Source organism: Orbicella faveolata, unplaced genomic scaffold (genome assembly GCF_042242905.1).
Source record: "Orbicella faveolata isolate gen_17 unplaced genomic scaffold, um_ofav_v1 contig_46, whole genome shotgun sequence".
Taxonomy (NCBI): Eukaryota; Metazoa; Cnidaria; class Anthozoa; order Scleractinia; family Merulinidae; genus Orbicella; species Orbicella faveolata.
In genome coordinates, this window is record NW_028301576.1 from 30,102,127 (window position 1) to 30,125,176 (window position 23,050).

At 39.0% G+C, this 23,050-nt stretch overlaps 2 pseudogenes across 1 annotated transcript; one reads left to right on the forward strand and one right to left on the reverse strand.

Moving 5' to 3' along the window:
- Positions 1 to 382: 382 nt before the first annotated feature.
- Positions 383 to 4,642, reverse strand: LOC149099624 (uncharacterized; annotated as a pseudogene). Its single transcript, XR_016203448.1, has 3 exons — positions 4,498 to 4,642; positions 3,218 to 3,582; positions 383 to 3,117 (listed from the first exon to the last, which is right to left on the reverse strand). The product of XR_016203448.1 is annotated as an uncharacterized LOC149099624 (transcript).
- Positions 4,643 to 20,192: 15,550 nt separating this feature from the next.
- On the forward strand, positions 20,193 to 21,126 carry LOC149099625 (octopamine receptor beta-1R-like; annotated as a pseudogene).
- Positions 21,127 to 23,050: the final 1,924 nt, after the last annotated feature.

Below are 23,050 nucleotides of genomic sequence, written 5' to 3' on the forward strand. Positions count from 1 at the left end.
TCTGAGGGGTGGGTATGGGTATTTTCTCATTTCTTCATTTCTGTTTCGTTTACAATCCCTAGCTAATAGGCAGGGACAAAAGTCAGACCCGATCATTAACTCGGATCGCTGATTTGAATGAGAATAGCACTACCTGCTGTTCTTATTCAAATCAGCCATCTGAGTTGATCCATTCCGACTTTTGTCCCTGCCTATTAGCCAGGGATTGTAAATGAAACAAATAAAAAAAATCTTTTGAAAAAATACAGCAAGGCAATGAGTGTCTTACAACAGTTTTTGTTTTAAAACCAAGAAAAGAATTTTAATGCCAAAAAATCCTAAATTTACATTGCAAGAAATGCGCTGTAGTCTTATTTACCAGTGCCTGACTTACAAGATATTATATGATTGAGTGTGTGTCTAATAGGGGGATAAAGTGTGTTTTGGATACAGCTTGTTTGCAGTGAACTTTGATTTGTAGGGGACTATTCACACGATCTGCCGACAGTAATTTCTGTTATCAGTTCAGTTCATCCTTGAAAATGCAAACTCAGTGTAATCAATGCCTGAATGTGTGCTTTGATTGGATTGTGCAAGTTCGAGTGCTCTACTCCATTTTTCTGTTTTATGCTGAAATTCAGCCTGTCCCATTTCCTTGTACTGTTTTTGCTCCTCCTCACTGAGTAATTTCCACTGCTGTCCAATTACTTTGCTGATCTCTGACATGCCCTTCTCGCAATTTTCTTTAACATGCTGTGCATAGGCCTTTGTGTTGTACACAATGAATCCGTTTGCTGGTCGTTTCGGTTTTTGCTTTGGGATATCATTTTCTTTGTTAGAATCATCCTGTTCTGTCAACTCTGGCTTTCGCTTTCGTCGCATGGCCTTCTTGAGCTCTCGGTGGGCACTTTTAGTAGTACTGACCAAAAGTTCACTTTGTCTTATAACTCTTGCATGAGCCAGTGTATTAGTGGGTGCACTGTCCAAGTTGTTTAATTTGAGCTTGTACTTATGGATATCTGGAAGGACTTTATCATTGTCAGCTGCAAGCACAAATTGTTTTGAGATAATTGGCCACTTGAAACGATATGCAAACTATCGGTTTGTTGATCTTTTTGATATCCTTTTCAAGCTCTTTCTGTGATGTTATCAAAATGAAGTCTGCATCAGCAGCTTGTGCCACATCCCTTGTAAACACCTTCCCACCATTCCGAACAATAACTGGAGTGAGTTGTTCAGCATTCGTGATGCCACTTTTGTCCTTCTCGTTAAGTCTTCCAGAAATGACAAAAGTGAGTCCATTCAAAACTTGAGGATCAGGGTCACAAAGTGATGTAATTTCAACAAAGAAAGCAGGTTCTTTAGGATTAACAGCCACTTTTACACGCTTTTTCTGTGGAGTAATTTCACAAACCATTGCCTTGGTTGTCTGCCCACCTTTCTCAATGAAGACTCTGTCTCCTCTCTTGTAGTTGTCAGCTTCCTGGCTTCGCAGAGATGTATCTTCAACATTTAAACTCTTCAGTAAAGGTTGATTTCCTACTGCTGCTTCTGACTGAGGGAGTTGATGCTCTGGAGTAGAAGACTGAAGAGTGATATTGTTATCAGCTTCTTGGCTTGGCAGAAATGAATCTTCAACATTCAAGCTGTTAAATGAAGGCTGATTTTCTGCTGCAGCTTCTGACCGAGGGAGCTGTTGCTCTGGATTAGAAGACTGAGGAGTGCTGGTGAGCTCTTGGCATGATGAATTACCAGCCTGGAGGGAGATTCAACCGCCTTCATTTCAGTAGTGTAGTCAAGGCCTTCCTCTTCAAATTTCTTTTGAATGTATAACTCATATGCTTCCTTGACTGCTGTTGGGCACTTCTCTATACGTCTTCTTAGAAATCTGTAGTGCCACATAAATAGTGTGATAATAGGGTCTTGCTTCTTCCAACCTCCTCCCCTGGCAGAGTGTCCAAAGTACAAACATTGGTGCAAGTAATGTGTTCTTTCGCCACACTCCGTGCCTCCACGAAACAATGAATGGAACGGCAAGTCTCTGAGCATGATGGGGAATACATCCACTCTTTTCATGAGGTAAGGGTAAAGCTTTGATGATCCATAGCGCAGCAAAGTTAAGGCATGGAAGAGATCAGCAAGTTTCACATACTTGTCTATTTCAGTGTCTGTAAGACCAAATCTGTAATCGGATGGATCTTTAGAGCCAACAGATGCTCCTGAATTCAATCGGTCAGGAAATTGCCTCGGGTCTTCATCCCACCGTTCCAATTTATGAAGTTCCCAGTTCACATCCCATATTTTCATCTCGAGGTCATATTCTGAAATTTTCAAAGAAGGCCAATTCAGTTCATTCTTCAGGTGAACAGGCAAATCAAAAAACACTTCTTTGCTGGCAACATTCTCCAGAATTTCTGGGTAAGGGCTTCCTGCATATTCACTTGCTGGTGACGATACTGTCTCAGCATGATTCACATTAAGTGTAATCTGCTCCAGCTTCTTGCCCTCATACCGTAGTTCGAATTTGCCATTCCTTACTCCTCTGGCATTTATGTTGCTGATAAAGTGGTTTAAAGTTTGTTCTTTGGCAGCATGCCCTCCCATAGTTTGCTGGCCTTCTAAATTTAAACAGGTCATACAACGATCAAACACCATGTGTTCTGTTAGTCTACAGAAGCAGTGATTTCCATCTGGAATGTAGCATGATGTCGGCAGTGATGGAAGAAGTGATTCCGGATGCTCTCTGTTGATTCTGCGACCAATTTCTGATCGAAATCCTGTGTTCTCTCCAACCTTGCACCTTGTCTCCTTGGTTTCATAATTGTACATTGTGAAGGAATCTGTACTTGTGGAATCCAACCCACCTCCAAGTAAATTATCTGAAAATTTCGAATCAGATGATATGAACACTTTGTGTCCTCTGTTAATCATTGATTCTATCCAGGAATTTAGACTGCCTCGCTTTGTGGGATCGCCAAGGTTCAGTTCCAAATTAAGGCGCGTGTCCTTTCCGTAAAAAATTGAAAGCGGCCAGTACTCTTCTGGGCTATGGTAGCTTAGACCATGAAACATAGCTTCACTGTTTAATACATTTAGTGTTATTGCCACACTGTCCTTCCCACCACTTTCGCCCCTTATCTTGTGTTTGCCTTATGCTTTCTTGGCGTGTCAGAAGATCTTGAGTGCGGATGCGTTTAGACATTGATGCTTGCTGATCGTGATTGCAAGGTGGAGTTACTGTCAATGGCGTTGCAAGAATTTGGGTTGATGCACTTGTCGATGTTGATGGCATTGTCGAAACTGGCGTTGATGGAAGCACAGGAGTTTGTGGCTCAGAAATAGTGGTTGGATATTCAGATAATGCAGTTGGTATCATAGATGGTTGTTCAGGTGTAGATGAAGGGTGCTCACTTGGTGTTGTAGCAGCAGCATTTACAAGTATTCCGATTAAATCACAGCGCAGTTGTATTGCAGTAGTTGTTTCCTTCCCTTGCAAAGTACTGGTGATGGTAAATAGTAGCAGAAGTGCACCTTGGCATGACATGTGGGTGTGAATTTTTGCTGCATCACGTTTGAATACATATTCTTCTCTTACAACTAAACCTGGAGACATCAACAAAAAGTTGTTCTGTTTAATATAAAGGTAATGTGTAATGCCATGATTTCACCTTTTAGAAGTGCATAATATTTGCACTTGGTTATTAAACATAATTTTCACATGTCTTGTTGTGGCAGATCTGGAGGAGGGCCTTGGCCTTTTTAGAACAAAAAGAGGCCCCAAAAAATTAATTTTGAGAGAAGCCCCATTATTTTTGGGTATGGATGACTGGCTTGACACTCACCAGAGCCATTGATTTTGGCTGGCACAGCAGCCAATGTATAAAATTAAAAACTATTTGTCAATGAAACACATTTCATAGCTTTGTTAACTGTGGTTATGGAGTGCTTTGCAAGAATTTCAACAATTTAAATCTAATTGAATAATCACAAATCACAAAAAAACACTTTGCTGGATTAGAAAATATAGCTGTAATGTACTCTGGCGTGCATAACATACGGTTAATTCCTCATGATACTGAGAAACAACAAAAAAATACTGCAGATCCTTTGTTTAGTTTTTCAGTTTTTGTAACAAAAATTTGCAAAAAACTCAAACAAGCAGAGGTAATTTGTTCTATTTGAAAACAAAACTCGTCTCAGCCTAAGATTTTACTTTCATTGGAAAAGATACTGGTTATGTCCAGGTAGCGATGACTACAAAAAAGACTGGGATAATGTTTTTTTATGGAACTCAAAATTCTCACAACTACAATAAAAGAATCGTGTGGTCACAAGAAAGGAGAATTTATAGTTCATAGTTCTTTAACATCGTTCGTTCCCTATCACCTTCATTGAACTAGGATTATTAAATAAAGAACAACAATCAATTTTTTTCAAGCATTCAGATTTATTGTGTTGTATCATTAATCGCAAAAAACACTGGCTTTAGAATACAATATTCTGATTCGTAAGCCTTACCGTGCTTTTGAAGAACTGCGTCCAGATGTTTGTATCCCTTCTTCTTTACGTGAGTTTTCAATCCAAGTGTAAGAAGAAATGAATTGTCAATCTTGAAGAACTTTTTGTTCCCAACGAACGTCGCTTTCAAGTTTTCTGGCCACATTTGCGGGACAATTGTCGGTCAAGAGTGTCATCCTAAAGGTAAACAATGGATTTATTTATACGTTTCAGTCGTGAGCTTACCGATCAAGGGAATCGCTGACTTCACGGTGGAAAACATGTAAATAAGTGACCCTGTGTTTTGTACATTAGCTCAATGAATTTCACATACGTTTCAATGGACTTACTGTCAAAAGTGCTTTGATTTCTGGAAGGATGAACTGCCATTTAGACTTCTGAGATTTTTAAACACGCTGTCACCTTGAATTCGTTCGATTAACAACTCGCGTTGTTGTGATCCGCGATGCTGACCCGAAACACACAATTTGTTGATACTGCCGTGACACTAAACTTCTGAAAAGATGAAATGTCGTTGATAATTTTGAGATTTGGCTTAAAAAAAGCTTGTAAATAAACTTAAATTCGCCCGATTCAGCTCCGCTTAACTCGCGTTGATTTGTTGGTCGTCACAGCAACCACATGGATCTGACCAATAGAAATCGCGTTTGATTCATTGCCGTGACGTTTATACTCGACTCGATCGTTTCGTACCAGAAAAGCTAAAAGACAAAAGAAAACATCTAAAGGAACAGTAAATGACAAATGAAAGGGTACATAGAATTCAAAATCCAACACACTCGTTTTATTTTCTTCTTGCTTATGAGTGTCTACGTTTAATTCGGTGAAAACGGGCCGACTTCCAATAGCTAGCTATCGATCGACAGAGTTTTTTTATAAATAATCGAGCGGGCTTCCGTTCCATGGGTTTATGTTCACTTGGACTCATCAAAGCGGTATGATTTTAACAAAGCGAGACGTCAAAAATCGTAGCTTAGATTCAAATGAACACTGGAATGAATAAAAGGAGCGAATTTATTGATGAAAAACATTCCAGACACTAGAATGTTTGAGAGTGTTTTTGCGGTCAGACGCCAAGCAATGCGTTCATGTCAATTTCTCAGCCTTTCCCGGGGCCTTTCCACGTGCATGCTTTGAGCTTTTCCAGACCTTTCTTACGAATAAATTAAAATATGTCGCAACAATAGGGTTTAAAAAGTCAATCAAGCAGAAATCCTAACACAAAGCAAAAATATCGCACCTAACATCAAAGCGTTTGCGCTCGTGCAGTAGCCAGCCACATGTTCGGAAAGTAATCGGTCCGTGAATTATGAATATTCAATGAGAAAGAACAATAGCGTGAATATATGAATAATAATCGACCCACAAAATGTGGGTACACACTTAAAGTGTGCCTGTGTTGTAATGCGAGCTTAAACATTCAAAATACTACTGTAGAGTCATAGAGGTCTACGAAAATTTCTACACCTAATCAAGCTTCATAAAACGGGCTGGGTATAAATTTTTTGGGAGAACAGTTTATAAAAGTTAATCTCATTTCCAATGTATTAATTTTTTGCCAGGGTACCTAAGTTTTTAATTTTTCCCATTGCATTCTTTTTTGCCATTCATGCTAAAACCGCTGCTTATGTTGCTTGTGCGTAATGCAAGTTCTACCCTGATGTACCAGTGACTGCTGGTATTTTGTGGACAAAAATGCACAAGAAGTTTTGTCCAGTGCCAATTTCCTCACTATTGACCGATCTGTTCTTCAAAATGTTGTCACAGTAGATACATTGAACGTTGAAAAAGTGGTTTTGTTCAAGGCTGTTGATTACTGGGCTGTAAAGGTATGCGAGAGGCAAAACCTTGAAGCCGAAGGCCCTGTCAAGAGACTACTTCTTGGGGAAGAAATTATAAAAAAAATGCGTTTCCCAGTAATGAGAAAGGACATATTTATGGATGTGGTTATCCGAAGCATCATCTTGACAAAAGAATACAACATCACTGAATGTCTGAGTTTACCTGAAAATGCACAAGTTGACCTCCTAACAATGCCAAGGATGTATGTGAAAAGAAGTTAACACAACTCCAGACACTGGTGGGTTGGAAAGCTGTAGCTGGACTAATAAATGCTAGTGATTTTAGATTATTGGATTCATCAGTCTCTTCTCCCCCAAGAGCATTTCCAGGCTCAAAGAAATTCAATGTAAGCAAATAGGCCTTATCACGGATTTCGACGCCATCTCGACAGGTAGGCAAAATGGTCAGAAATTAGTGTTAAAAATTATAGTGGAAATCCAACGGCAAATAATTTTCTCAGTTTATTTCATTGTTGCATTTTTTTAATTTACACATACCATAAAGATCAATTTATGTCTTCATAAATTGTAGTTAATGGGACAATGATGAGAATTACGCGTGGATTGCGTGACACATAGTAAGATAGGGTAGTGTTTCACTAGCCAAAGTTCAGTTCTGATCATGTGCATCTGTAGTGCAATCTGTAAGAATTATGGGGTGTTATGTCAATCAAGAAAATAGGAAAAGAGAAGTACTTTTGGGTTATAATTTTGATGCTATGACTCAACTGAATCATGTCAAATCATTTTTCTAAAAATGCTGGGCGTCCTCCCAGAAAGGGTGAGACAATGTCCCATTTGTAAAAAAGGTGTTCTAGATCGTAAGCACTGCCAAAGAGAAAAGAATGTGTTTGTGTTTCATTTGGTCTAATTCCCTTTGAGCAAAACCCCCTCCTCATGACGTCATCAGGCCCTCTCAAAATCCCTTCATGACATCCTCGGCCTGAGCACCTCCTTGTGATGCGAACCTTGCACACACCCTCCTCATCATGTCACAAACCTCAACCTCATGCTAAAAGCTGATTGAGGTTTAGCACGCCCTATTTTTCACCAGATTGCTACCTATTTTGTCATCAAGGACAAACATCTAGCTTTACTTTGTCTCATATTTTTCTAGAAAATTTGTTGAAGTTAAACTGGTAATAGTACTTGACATCGTCTTATTGTCCTTGATCATACTTGTGTTTAAACAGAATTTAGTTTCAGATATCCACAATTTTACTCGCGTGTGCTACCAGGGCAGTTTGTGATAGACTTCAGTTCTAAAGCAAGGCCACTAGACTTTCAGAAAAGTCCTTCATCTTCAGTGTTTATTTATTACCCACTGGACGAAGCAGTAACTTGAGAAAGCTGGCCAAAGTTTTCATTTTACGATAAAGTTTTCTGTGATTACAAAAAAACTCAATTGCTAAACCATCAATGAACCTATTTCAAACCATTGTGGCTATATAAATCCTAGTTGCCAGAAAGTAGCTTGGTGGATCAGAATTGAGCTAAACACTCTACTGTTCCCCAAATAAATAGTTGAAGATAGCAACTGACGAGAATCGTGAAGATTCGAAACCGCGGTCTTGCTAAAAAATCACACATATTGCTTGCTGAAATAATCATGGAGGACAACCTATTGTCTGAAACGAGCCCGCTAAACACACCTATAGATGACATCCTTCCTGGATGCTTAATGGACAACCAGTTTGAGGGCATCTCAGAACCCGAGGACGAGGACGAAATACCGAGCTACCAACCTCCCAGAAAACCAATAGCAGTGAAGAACCAAACAAACGGAGGCGACAGGAAAAGAAAAGCAAAAGCAGAAAGCCTATACTCACTGGAGGTAAAAATCAAAAGAACTGAGGAGTCCATAAAGAAGCTACAGAAACACTTGGACAATAAGACCTGGCCTAAATCGCTACGTTATAGTGCGCGGGTAAATATCCCGCCGGACGAACAGTTCAAAAAAGACGTTCAGGCGGTCAAACAAAAAGCAGAGCACGGTTTTCTTTCTGCACTCGGTAAGTTTAACCACCACCACCTTGAGAGACAAAAAAATAAGCTTCGAAAGGAAAAAGGAAAAACTCCACGAAAAAGCACTCCTGAGAGAGGCTCAAAGAACAAATCCGAACCTAAACTGCTATCAGCGGACATCAGTGTAAAAAACCTAGCAGCTATACTAGGAATGGATTCTGAAAATGTGTCAACACTACTGTCAACATTAAAAGAAATTGTAAACAATAAAGATGCCGAAAAGTACACGTCTGTTCACTGAGTGTTGTAACACTACTAACACAGACAGCAAAAAGAAAAGGAAGGGTAAATCAAAAATGACAAAAACATAAATAAAAAGCAGAAAGCACAATGAACGCAGAAAACTATTAACCTCTTCACTTACAAAAAATAATGACAGGTTTATAAAGAACCTATCCAAAACGAATTTGACAGATAATAAAATTAAATTACTATCCAAGGGATTGAAATTTATACCGACTGCCATAGTCCCTAAATATAAATCATGAGGCCGTCTCTTGCAAGATCACAACGATTTTGCCAGACGAATGCGCTTAAAATACATTTTTCACAGGCAAAACAAATCAATCCATCCATTCTATGTCAAATCAAACTGGGAACCACCAGTCCAACCATCAGCAACATTAGAAACCTACCTGGAAGAGGTCAAACAACAAATCGAAGAGATAAAAATAACCAGACCAAAACCAAACTTGTCACGCAAAGAACATAAAGCATTAAATGCTTTAAAACAAAACAAAGATCTTAATTGAAGGGGGAAATTGCAAAACCATGCTACGTGACGATTTTGTGTGTTTTTTCCTGCATATGGTGTTCAATTTAATTGAAAACCATCACCCCATATTTTTTTTCGCTGGTTTGCTTGTTTTTGAGAAATAACGTATACAAAAAAAAATCCGTTTTCCTGCAGCATCTTTTGGAGATCTTTTGTTGCACAAGAAACAAAAGAAGTCTTTTGTTTCGCTAAACAACGAAATCAGCGAAGCGTCACTTTAACTGCCAGTTGATGGAGCCGAAACAAGTAATATAAACAAATAATTGGCCTACCTTGATATCGCTGCCTTGTTGGCGCTGCGTATTGTTGACCAAATCACTAGGGGTTAGTTCAATACCACGCCGGTTGATTTTTTTTTGTTCTCTCTCTTCTTTTTAAAACCTAAGCAGCCTTTCCAAGAATCTCTGCTGTTGATGTGCTAAAATAAACCGTTTTCAAGTTCGTATTTAAGTCCACCTTCGAATAGTATAAAGTAGTTAATGGAGCCGAAACAAGTATTTCATAAAGAAATAATTGTCTTCCATTGCTTACCGTGCTTAGTTGGCGCAAGCGATTAAAGTGCTGCACTGCAGAGCGTTGACTACTAGACTGAAGGCTGGTTCGACACCACATCACTTGATTTTTTTTCATTATCTCTCTTCTTTTTAAAACCAAAGCACCCTTTCCGAGAACCCGTTCTATCGATACTGCTAAAAGTAACCATTTTTCAAGTTCGTATTTAAGTCCACCTTCGATTAATATAAAGTTCCAGAGAAATCGGCAAAATGGAGTCATTGATAAACTCCAAGGTCTTTTTTTCAATAAAGCAACAACCTGAATCAAAGGCTCTTTGCCTGGGCTGCCTCGTGTCACTTGTCTAGCGCAGTTTTAAGACAATTTCAAGCTTAATTCTGTTGTTTGTTGCTTTCCTTCATTGATTGAAAAGATAGTGATATCAGAGGAATCAAGAAAACTGAACAAGTTCTGGGCAATTCCCATATTGCTTCAAAATCTTGACTTATGGTCTCATGCATGCTAACCTGTGTACAGGCTACTCTCATGCTAATGTGACATGTGCCCATTTATACCTCGGCTAGTTATCGAATTCTGAACTCTCTCGAAACTCACCCACAAAGTCCCAGTAAATGCAGCATCGTAAATCCGGGGTCGGAATAAGGCCCTCTGGTATTGCCTGACAACCCCGACTCCACCACCAGGAATGAAAATTTAGTGAGGTATTGTTAAAGTTCCAGTTTATTTACATTCTTGGACTCTACCTACAAAGAGATAACGTCGTTTAATTGCCATACAAAGCAAATGTTAAAAAAGGAGTTGATTGTTCAGTCTACATTGGAGTCGTCATGCATCACGTCCCCCCCAGCAGGCTCTTTTGACAGCGGTTACTTGGGACAACAAACACGTAAGTCAAAGAGTGCTTGTTACATAAAGTGACACTGAGGTCAGACGTGGCTTCCAGGTCAAGAACAACTTTCACGGTAAGTTTTACATAAATATTTAGGACTTCTTTACTCACTGGAGTAGTTTTGACAGCTTAGAAAGTGCTGAGGAAAAATAATTTATTATTTTGTTATTGATTAGCTGACAGTAAATGACCCGCAAGTGAAGGAGTATGTTGAGGAACTTATTGTGTACTTGCAGGGCTGGCTGCAAGAGCTTGACCAGGTGAGTGGAGTTAGTAAAGGCTTTTCAGTTTTCATAATCAATATAGTCACCCGCAACACGCGATGTTAAATAACTCCATCGTTTATTCATATTTCAGAATCGACCAAACATGGATGATTTCGAAAGGTGGTAAGTAACTCGCACTGAATGTGTTGATTTAGTGAAGTTAAATTATGTTCACAACAGACCTCAAAGCCTCTTGATATAGGAAAGAGCTTATGTTCATTTGCTTTTCGAATGTATGTGTTGTACTGGAGGTGTTCACTTTCGAGAAAATGTAAAGACACGTAGAAGTTGCATTTCCCAAAGTGACCACTCTAAGGGCCTCTTCATATGAGGCTGATCAACCGGGCTGGCTCAGTTTTCGAGATCTCGCCTCGTCACTCTTTCCTTCATAAAAAATTTTGATGTGTTCATATGAGAGGCCGGGCTGAACTGGTTACTGAGATCTCGGTAACCGGGATGAAACTTTTTAGACAAAATAGCTTTGCTTTTGCGACATAGCTGCCAAAATGGCATAATTTTTGTCCTGTATGTATTACCACTTAAGGAGTATACAAATTAGCTTTATTAGTAAAGTTACAAGAGTCCACAAAGCTACGACAGCCGCGAATGACAACGTACTGTATGACAAAACCAAGAACCCATTCGGAGCGAAAATTTGTATGAATACTAGTTTTCAGCTGCTCTTATACATCATGGAAGTAAAATCTTAGGAAGATCAATAGTTTGGTAATCTGAATTTTAGTGACGTCACATGAAAACCAGCTATAATCTTCATTGCGCGCCAACATTTTGCGCAAAACGGCTTCTTCCGGAAGGTCTTATTACAAGGGCCTTATTAGCATTGTTATGTTAACACGCTATTTCCAGTTGTATTCTCGAATCTTCCATGCTACCTATCACTTCTTAATTGAGGTCATAAAATGTGCTAAACAAGGAAAAGAAAAGTCCTTGAACAGCGAAAAAATCGAAGCAAGGACCTAAAGAGACGACAAAAGCGGAATTTCTTGAAGACAAGGAGAAAACTTTGACCAATGGCGGGAAGGGATCATGCATACTCCTACCCGCACTCTTACCCTGCTTATTTCTCTTGGTTTTCCCCATTTCTCATGAGCTTTGAAGACGGCTCAATAAACGCACGCTGAAGTTCAACAAGGAGAACATGACTGTTTCTTTTTATTGCTTTGGAATTCCCGCGAAAATCATTTCGCTCGCTGTGAACACTAGGAGTGCCATGATTTCATTGGCTGGCGGCATATTCTGTTGACATACATCCAAGTAAAGGCGTGACATGTTTAAAACTTTTCAAACGGCGATAACTCGCAATAGTTTTTTGCGAGAACAGCATCTCTTAAAATGAATTAATAGGGTTTGTAGAATGGGCAGATTTTCATAAAATTAGGCCAGAGCAATTCGTTAAGAGGGTCGGCATATTCAATAAAATAACTTTACGGGTCAACACTCGGGGTGGGAATTTCTGGGTGGGGATGTGCCGCTGAGACCCTGGAACCCTTACCCTATACCAGAGCTAGTTCAGCTGAACTTTGCTACCCTATACTAAAGTAAACTCCCTAAATCCCCCCATCTATGGACACTGTTAAGGCTGATTTGCGTAAATTTAAACTTGCCGATTTGATTTTTTTATATTTTTGAGTGGCAATTCCTGGTTTCCTTAGTCTAGATAAAATCTTCAACCAACTAGTCAGTTTTGTGAAAAATTATACCCTATTTACACCCAAACGCTCTGATTTATATACCCTATCCTAGAGTAAACTGCTTGAAAACCATACCTTTCAAAGCAGCACATACCTACATAGCCCATATATGGCAGTGTCCCCCCCACCGGGTCAACAAGAATACAGGAAAACCCTGACACGCAAGAGATTGATGCTTGCTGAGCAACACCATGCAGTTCTCAAGCATCACTGCTTGCGTTTGATAGCCGATTAATTCGGTGGAATGACAACTGGTCGTTTTCCGTTTCTAAGCTTCTTTCTTCTCAACAAAGGCACGGCCAAAACAGTGGATAATGTTACCGATTTCTAAAGTGCATATTCAGTAGAATATCCACTAGCATGCTGATGCAAATTCTGCCATCTGTTCGGCTGAGCTACTCGTGATAGTTGACTCGGGTTGCCCCCTTGTTAACCATCATGCAATAGAAATCTCGAGCTCATGATCTAATTGTTTAGTAGAAACAAGATCAGCGTGCGTATTTACATAGGGCTATTAGAGTGCAGTGGCTGTCGTCGTCTACGAAATGGCGACGTTTTTTCTTTTTCCCGAATTTTTGGCGTAATGTTTAGATGAAAATGGATAATTAAATTCCTGAGAAGACAAAAGAAGGTCATTAACGGTGTTTTGACTTTAAAAACTTGAAATTATTGTACAAACCAGTGCGCGCACGTAAGTAATTGCAAATTTCCAATGGCAATTGTCTGTGCGATTTTGTTGAAGCGTGAAGTTTAATAATACGTAGAAAAACAATTTGAAAGGGTAATTTGCTTTTATTTCAGTTGGAACTCTACTAAAACAATTAGATTATTCGCTGTCGATTTCTACGAGGTCACCTCGTAGAAATTGAGTGCAAATAATCTAATTGTTAAATAGTTTAGGGTAGTTTTCTTCAAAACAACATAGGTGCGAGTCTTTTTCCGAAGGGCACCCGCTAAGGTATTGTGCTCCGGCTTGAGTTTTTATGCTAGTAACAGAGTCTCATTATCGAGCTGGGATAAACTCATACAGAATCATGAACATTATATTGGCATCACGTAAACACCTTCTTAAGTCGCTCCTTCGATGTGTTGAACCAGCAGAAGAGCTTGTGAGTGACACTTTTGCCGTAATTTGGCCAGATCCCCAGGGGATGGGTTAACTCCAGCTGCTGAGTTGCACTTGCAGCTTGTATTTCCGGGTGAACGATATGTGTCAAAATATGTAACCCTAAATTTTTAGTCTGGTCGATATCACTGACTGAAAGTATCCACGTAACACAATTTGGTTAATACAAGTGAATTAAGAGACTATTTAATTCTCTTTTACTTAGGGACCAAATGATTGTCTGTAATGCTGAGTTCTGCACTCAGCAATTTCAGATCGGTGAAGAGAATGGTAAGTTAAAACTTAATGTACTCGTAAAAAAACAAGCCGCGTCAGCATTTCTGTCAAGCTAGACTCAAGCTATCATATGAGAAGGGGGGAACACTGCCCCCAAGAGCTTCCCACGGCCAGAGAGGGAGAGTTTGCTTTTCCTGCCTCTTTTCTTTTCTCAATCAAAAATCACTGCCTAGAAAATCTACAAAAACGAGAAAGAGACAAGAAGGAAACAACTCTGGGACCAGGGTGTTGGTCCCCATCCCCATAGAGCTTTCTATGCAGGTTATCATTAATAATCTCTCTTCTTCTCTCTTTGCAGCTTCAAGAATAAAGTGTTAATTGAAAAATGTAAATAAACTGGTACATGTTGATGAAAGAGTCCGTCCAATTTTATTGCATAGCTCATTCTTGCACCCTGATTGGTTACTAAGGCGAGGTATTACTGTCTTATAAATTTAGTTTTTAGGCCTTCTAGAAAGGACTATGAGTATTATTTGAGAACACCTCGGCCGAGTGACTGCCCAGAGGGGCTGCCTCTCCAGAAGGCACTCTGCCATTAATCTAATACATTTATAATGTCCAGTGATGAGCTTGTGAATAGCCACGCTATTATTATTATTAGTATTATTATTATTATTACAATAGAGCTGTGATCGTCAGAAAAATAAAATAAATCTGTTTAGCGCCTTTTGAAACAAAGAATGAGAACACTGGGCTATGTTCAGTGTAAACTGATCTTGTAGCTAATGTCACAGTGGCTCCCGCGTGAGGTGTAGCACATCTGGTTTGGAAAAGCGGACAGAACATATAAACATAAGTAGTCAAACCACAAGTATATTCTTCTTTTCTGGTAGCCTTGTGTGAATTAGACTGCAAGACGCCCTCCTTCTTCCTAAAGCTAGGGCACAATCTAGTGTATATACAAATTACCCTTGTGCCTTTCATGTTTTGCTGCTCTCGCACTGTATGAATTGAAAGGAAAGAACGTCCTCGAGGTCTAGTCAGAAGTGTTTGTTGATATCAACTACAATTTTCTGGCACCCGCTTCACGAGGTTCTTTGACAATGTAGCTTTACTAGCTGTGATTGTGGTGTAGCTCGATGGAACATGTGTTGGTGCTTGGCTGAGTCAGTCAGATTCTTAAACCACATGGTGCAGTTCTGTTTTTCTTGTGGTTATGCTTATGTCAAGCGCGTTACTAGTGAAAACAGCACAAGGCAAATAAGTGTGTTTGTTCTTATGTTTCTGCTTATGTTTATGTTTATCGTGCAGCTGTTTTCATTTGTGCTTATGCTTGTGCTTTTGCTCTAGTGAAAACCAGCCAATACTGACATTTTATATTTGTAAAACAGTCCTAAGCTTTTAAAAAACACCAGATTGAATCAATTTCCCTCAGCAGACGTCTTTTCTTGACAAAAATTGTCACCGTAATGTTAGTTCTGCGAAATGCATTGTGCTTGTCAGTTTTCAGCTTTGATGGCATTTGTGAGCCAAGTTCCTTTCAATTAAGTAAAGAGCTTACTTTGACTGCTAGAAGTTTTATGATTTCACTTGAGCAATTGACTATGTTTTTTCTCAATTACCTCTATTCGTTATAGGTTTGACGAGTAAACCAAGGGATATTTCAAAAATTTGGTAAGTTATTTAAATATTTAACAGCATTACAATTTACCGTATTTTTGCACTGGGCCTTTGCCTTAGTAATGGTGGGCAAAATATATGGCTTACTTTAAAGAATAAGAACTGTTGATTGATGACAAAACACTGTGGAAACTGTGAATTTGATACTTAGTGGAACTGGAAGATTTCAAGTTTCAGTTGATTTCATTATTATGGCTGGCAAGCGGTACGAAAGGGAACGTAACGGAAGACGGTGTTACTCGCATGAAGCGCACACGGGCGTTAGAGCAAAAGAGAGAGTGCTCACAGTAAGATGAATCCTAGTAATCCTTTTAAGAGCTTGCCACAACCACTGCTTTTGCAAACTTCGTGGTTATTTATATCATGTTACACAACCAGATGTCTGCCTGTTGGTGTAGACTATGAGTAGACCCTCCTTTGCTTAGTCCGTCGTGCATGATGTGGGAGAAATGAAAACCGCGAGGAAAAACATTGCTTGGTGAGGAAAAACTGACACCAGTGGAGGTGATCTCAGGCCTGGTGTCATTGAGTTTTTTATGGAGCAGATCATTAAAGTCAATGGGCAATCAGTTTGCTGCCTTTTAGCTGTTGTGTGCTGGTTCCAGTCCCATCCCTCACGGCACTTGTTTGGTGCTCTAGTAGACTTGTGGTGCAAGGATCTCTTTGAATTAGAAGGAGCAGCCATGAAAGAGTGATTTCATTTGATCTGAAAAATAACATCTAGCAATAAGTACCAAATAGTCAAATTGATCGAAAGAAGACAATATATGACATCTGTAGTTATATTTCACTGTTAAAGTAAAATCACCCTAAGGTTCAGATGTACTATTATTTTGCAACAAGCAAGCATTCACCATTGCAATTTAACAGGAATAAATAATAGAAATTTTCACTAGCCTGTTCAAAGCATTAACCGAGTTGTTTCAATGCTCTGAAAAGTCGTTTGCTCTCCATTCAGTACGCATCAGTTTTTAGCCTTTTAACGGAAAAGCGTTAATGTACGTTTTCCTGTGGAAGGTCACATTTTATTACCCATCCAATATCTCTATATATTTTTTTACTCTTTTGGCGTGGAATTGAAAACCTCAATTTCTAATCTTTACTCCCTGCAGGGGGGGGGGGGGGGGACACCGATATGACAAGGATACTGGGATGCCCATCGTTTCGCTTAGAGGTATAATTTTTCAGATTTTTGCTCTTGATTCCAAGAGTGTTCTGGGCAAAACTCCTATATTTTTAGCTGTCAAGGTCTTATTTAGGGTTGCACGCCAATAAATATAGAAATATAAATATTTTTGGTATTTCGATATCTTTCTGGGGTACATAACAGCTTAAGCCACACCTAGATTGGTTGCTTTTAGGGTTTATTCCCAAATTTTTGACGAGCATCCCAGTCTATTTCATATGGGTGTTCCCCTGGGCATTTATCGTTGCTTACACTGGTTTCATTTGTTTGGCTGACAGTTTCGGAAAAGAAGATGACTGCACTATCATTCAAGACACAGGTATTTATCTTTAGTATTTTAATCTTTAATCTTTTTTTCTTGCTAAACTTATGGATTATCATTTAACATACGGGACTTGTGCAAAGTAGTTCTCTTGATCTGGTACAGCTACTTACTCCTAAAACCCTTTGAGCGAAAATTGAAACAGTTTATACATAAAGATAATAAACTTTGGATCTGCGTGGTACTGGATGAGGAAAAAGCATATTAGTTCCCTGCTTGGAAGTGTTCAAGTTTTTCATTAACTTAGTATGTGCACAATATTTATTTTGGTACCATTACCCAGTCCCCCGTAAGAGTCATTGCTGTTGTTTATCTTTACTTGAAACTATTCATGCTGCAATGTTGTCATGCAACCTTTACCCTTTCTAGTGCAACACAAAACTATTTTACACCAGATGGAGAGGGACATGAATGGTTTCATTGGCCTTTCAAACCTGAAAGAGCAGTTTATGAGGTTTACATACACCGAGTTGCAAAATGACAGGAGGAAACGCCTGCACTGCAAAATCAACGATGAGACACCTCTCCATCTGATGTTTGCTGGAAACCCAGGGACTAGGAAAACTACGTTTGCGAGACATGTTGCAGGTGAAGAACAGAACTTTGTTCCAAGTTTTCATTTGTTAATATTCTTTGTGTCATTCATAACGAGTTATTAGACAACTTTCTACAGAGACAATTTAGTATAGGGAAACATTGGTCAGGTAAGGGGGTGGAGAGGTGAGGGCAAACTTTAAAAGGCATTTTCTAGAAGAACAGATTACACATCTTACCAGACTCCAAATAAGTAGAAACATTTCTAGATAGCAAAAATTTCTTTTCTTTACAGCAGTACTTTCTTAATTTTCTCTCAACAGAGCTTCTCTACAGCATAAAGAAAATTACAAAAATAAGATAGTGGAAGTCCAGAGATCTCATCTCATTGGCTAATACCTTGGTTCCACAACCAAAAAGACCAAGGTGGAGATTGTTGAAACACGTGGTGGGGTCCTTTTTGTGGATGAGGTGTACAGGTTGATACCTGGTGGTGGAGGAAAGGATTTCAGCTGAAAAGCCATAGAAGAATTGATAGCCGTGATGGAGGGAGATGATTTTTGCAGGGTACAAGAAGCCGATGGACAAATTTTTAAAAGTCAACCTGAACTTAACATCCCATATTTACCAAAAGTTCATTTTCCCGGACCATTTGGCAGATGAACTTGCCCGAATCTTTAATTTAAAAGCTAAGAAAAAGGGGTTCTACATCAGTGAAGTGGATGTGTCAGAAATTTTGACAGCCATACTAGTGAAGAGCAGAGAAAGAGTATGAATGCACGCCTCGTTCACATACTTCTTCAAGAACCCATCAAAGAGTCCAGCAACAGGCTCCCCCTCAATGCCACATTTGATGAGCTCATGCAAATCAAGGAAAGTGACATAGTGGCTCCCTGTTCATGTCTCACACTCATCCTGGGAAGCAACAATGCAGGACAACCATAGGAACCACAAATTCAATAATGCCTTACTTAACATATGGATTTAGGCCAGCCTAGAAGCGTAGCTCTGGGGTGTATTGTTTACAGCCCGATTAAGGCGCAGTTCTACCTGAATTTAAGTGAAATTTTAGGAAGTTTACAGAGAAATTAAATGAAAAAATACTTTTGGAAAACCACCAGACAGTTGATTTCCCCCAAAAGGGCACCCTGGGTTGGTGGGCAGCTGTTTGGTGTACATCTACCATTTTTAAACTTCAAATTCTAACATTTCAAATTCTAACATTATGTAGAACAGGAAGTGTCCAGAAAATGTGTCAACACCATTTCCTGGAGTTGAAGCAAGATGCAATCATGCAACATTGTTGGCCTAAAGAAATGAAGGGAGGAGTTGTAGAAAAAGCCTTTGATTTAAAGTCCGTCCACAAGTGCAATAACTTGAATCCAATTATTCAAGAAAACGAAGTGCAAAAATAATTTTCCTAGTTGATTGTTTAAGTCTTTCCCACAAAACCGTGAACACCAGAGAAAATTTCTGGAATGTTTATTGTTTCACGAGCAATCAGATGGAGATAAAACCGCAAAGGTAACCATTCATATCTAATGTTGACAGAGTTTATCCTGTCAAACAATGATGCAAGATGTATGTACTTAAAAGTATGATCCAGCTATATACATTCTTAAAAACGCTTCCACTGAATAGAGAAAAACCAGGCTTGTAAGGTTCTTCTTGGCAGTCTGTTTTCATTTACCGGTCAGAACTACTGAGCCAAGTGATAGAGATTGCCCAGATACCTACAGCAGATTGGATTCTTGATTAACGAGATTGTGATTTTCTTGACAATTAGCACTCTTTTGTGGTGAAAGGTTTCCTTCTGATAACAAGAGCAGCCACAGTGGGACAACAAATAAATACTAAGGGAACTTGCAAAGTTGAAAAAAAATTAAGGTCACATTCAAAGAACGCTGAAAAATATAGATCGAATGGTGCAGAAAGGTTGCCATGTTCCCTGCGTTTTGTTTTTGTTTGTGTTCCCTCAAAAACAAAGCACAAATTAGCGAAAGTAGAGATAAATTCAAGTATTTTTTAACCTCTCAACGGGTGTTATAGTCCTAGGTATTGTGGACTTATTGTACATTAGCACGAGGAGATACGTACCTACACGCATACATGCATAGATACATAGTTTATTTGTCATGTAGGTCTTTGAAAGGCAGCTAAAAAGTTGACACTCTGTAAACACAATTTTTTATCATCAGTTTTTTAAGATTCGCCTCCTGCACAGATGTTCTTTGTCCTCTACACGTGCTAGGTAAACACTACTGAAGAAAATTGTGGCGGCTCTTGTTCGGAAATAACCACGAGCGTTTGTATGGGGATCCAACGTAAAAATAACTTAAGAAAACCTGCAATGCAGAAATATTTGTGAATTGTAATCTTAGTTGCTAACCAAAGGATTTTACCAACAAACTTAAAGGGTCCTACGTGGACTAGAAATTATTTGCCCAGCAGAATTATTAAGTTTCGCTATACATCTGTTTGTAATTTCCGCTCAGTCAAAAAGATTTCTGATAAATGCTAACCAGTCAAGATGGTTTTCAGCACTGAGGTTAGGTCCATTTTTCTTTTTTTTTTCTTTTTTCCAGGTTAGGTCCATTTTGATAGGCCAGCATGCCAGGTGTGGAAATCGGAGTAGGTAGACGCACTCATTATAACCATGCAGTAAAATCACCTCCCACAAGAGGAGAGCAACCATGGCATGCTCTCTTGCCTCTGGCACAATTGTATGGAATGTTGGTAGTAAATGTTTTGTCTACATTCATTGGAACGATTGGCAATATATTGGTGATTGTTACAGTCCACACGAATTGCACACTACAGATAATTTCCAACTTTTGGCTGATGAGCCTGGCTGTTCCTGACCTCTTGGTAACAGCGCTGGGACAGCCAGTTTTTGTGGTCTTCCTGGGTTTGCAAATTGGTGGTGAATGCAATGCAATCTTGTCTTAAGTGTTTTGCCTGATTGTAAATATGTCATGTTCAGTGTCCATTCATTTGTGTTGCATAAGCGTGGATCGATGTCTGGTCATCAGTCGGCCACACAATTTCAGGACAATCAAAACAAAACAGTGATTCAAGATTAGGTTGGTCATGCCGTGAATGCTGCCGTTACTATACGGAATCCTATGGCTGACGGTCAGCAAAAAAGGAACATTGTAGTTTTTAGTCATCGTGGTGGACCTTTGCTACACAATCATTATCTCATGTTACAGTTTAATCATGTTGAAACTTAGAAAGCAAGGCTTGGCAACTCTAAAACATATTCGTGGTTTCTTAGGACAGAGCGTGGCTTTTAAACACATGAGAGAGCATCGCCTGACCGTCATAATAGCTATTGTTGTAATTATCTTCATGATTTGTTGGTTTACTCTATTGTATCTGCGAACTGCCTTCCCAGAGAATAACTTTGACGCTGCCTACAACTGGGCATGGACAGTCGCCCTGAGACACTTCAATGAACCCACTGATTTATTGCTTTAGGAGTAGTGAATTTCGGATGGTTCGTACATTTGGTAGTTCACAATTTGCCTCCTCAAGATTTTAGTTTTCATCACATTAAATTCAATTTTCTTCTTTTCTCGTTATGGAGGGTAAAAAACTCTCTAACTATCGACAAATTTTCTCAACGTATTGTAGAACAATAGTTATCCAAATGATAAAATTATTTCTCTGCCCAATTGTACACCCAAGCCGACAAGAATTACGGCAATTACCAGCTTTTATTGACATTTGTGACCCCTGATATAAAGTGCACACAATACAAAGCAAAACAACCTCAGCTCACAAGTCAAAACCAAATCACGGAGAACATTTTCTGTACCCGGGATATCTCTACTCTCGAGTAAAATACGAGTATCTGAGCACAACTTACAACAGGGCAGTAAGGAACTACCCTGATAAAGCTTTTTATCATGGCGGTCCTTGTTAACTTAGGCAGATCATTTCTCTGAAAACTTCCTCAGCGAAGTTAATTGAATGTTCGGTAATCGAGCTCAGTTGATTCCAATAGTGTGTGCATTGTCACGCAATAAAAAATAAAATGAAAAGCCATTCAGCGGATAAAGTCACGAAATTGTGATATTATAGACAATAAATAGAGAAGACAGTTCTCTGAGTTTAAGGTGTGTGTTGTCTCAAAGTTGAGATATTCATTGAAATGTTCCGCACAAAATTATAGAGCCTACTATGGAGCCGCCATGTTGGAGGACCTCGTTAGTCCTCCAATATGCCATAGTCCAGCCAATATGCTGGAAAATAGTGTAAACACCTGGAACCTACTTTGGCCATCTAGACTACTCATTATCTTAGCTGAACCAAAAACATTTACAAAAGCACTTTTTCTAATACTTTAACTCCTAAAATGGCTAAAAATCATGAGATAAGTGTATATTTTTCGACAAACGCAATCTTAGCTTCATGTTATACACCAGCATAACTCCAAAATTCAAAATATACTGGTTTCCAAAATGAAGGATGCTGTTATGCTGGAAAATTGTAAACAAAATTAATATGAATTTAGTAGCTCTTATGCCTGATGAGGATAAAACCTTTAGGGGCTCTTTAGTTTTGGATTTGAGAATTTGATGATGTCACTTGCACACACTCTATCGTTTGGCTGACTTTGATTGGGTTCGGTAATCGAACATAATCAAACACCCAAAAATTTTGCCAATTGAACACAATCGAAGCGGTCGGTGTCATCCCACGGAAAGACAGCTTACAAGGTTTAATGTGTTGGTTCATGCTTTCCAGTATTAACTGTAAATTTATCAATTTTGAATTACTTTAACAATAAAGATTTAAACACAAAGGATAAGTTTTTGGGAGGAGCTTATGGTGAGAGCTAAACAGCATTAAAAGATATATCTCAGTCAACCCTTGAATTCTCAAGTATCTCTTCACTAACCTTGGCCAATATGAAATGATTTCCTAAGCTTTTTTGCACAAACATCACCTCCTGCAAAACAAATTAGTCTAGATAATGCAAAAAAAACAAAACAAAACATATACAGCGAAGTGCTTGGCATGCCTCTAAATCAGTTTGCTAATTGTTCATGACAATAAGTGGCAGTCCTTCAAATTAGCCTAAATCCTGTCGAGTACCCACGAGTTTTCAAACATATTGTCACATGTAAGTCTTGCGTGTTAATGACTTTAATTATCCCAAATGATTATCCGCCCTTAGACCCAGTGCTGTATAAGGCTCTAAGGGTGTCTCTTTGGCAATGACTTGGCAAGACTGTAGCCATACTTTAAAATTAATCCAAAAATATTGAGTTTTTGGGCAAGCCCAAAATAAATGTGCAAGTTTCTCTGTTTCTCTTTTGCAGAAAGTGCATTTCTCGCTATCGACAAGACCAATTTTTTTGAAGAAGTCAACGCAATAAGCTGGTTAAGTTAGCTTGTCATGGGCACCCGACAATGAGTTTCAGTAGATATCTGTTAGGTGGAGGGTAGTTCGCCTTAGC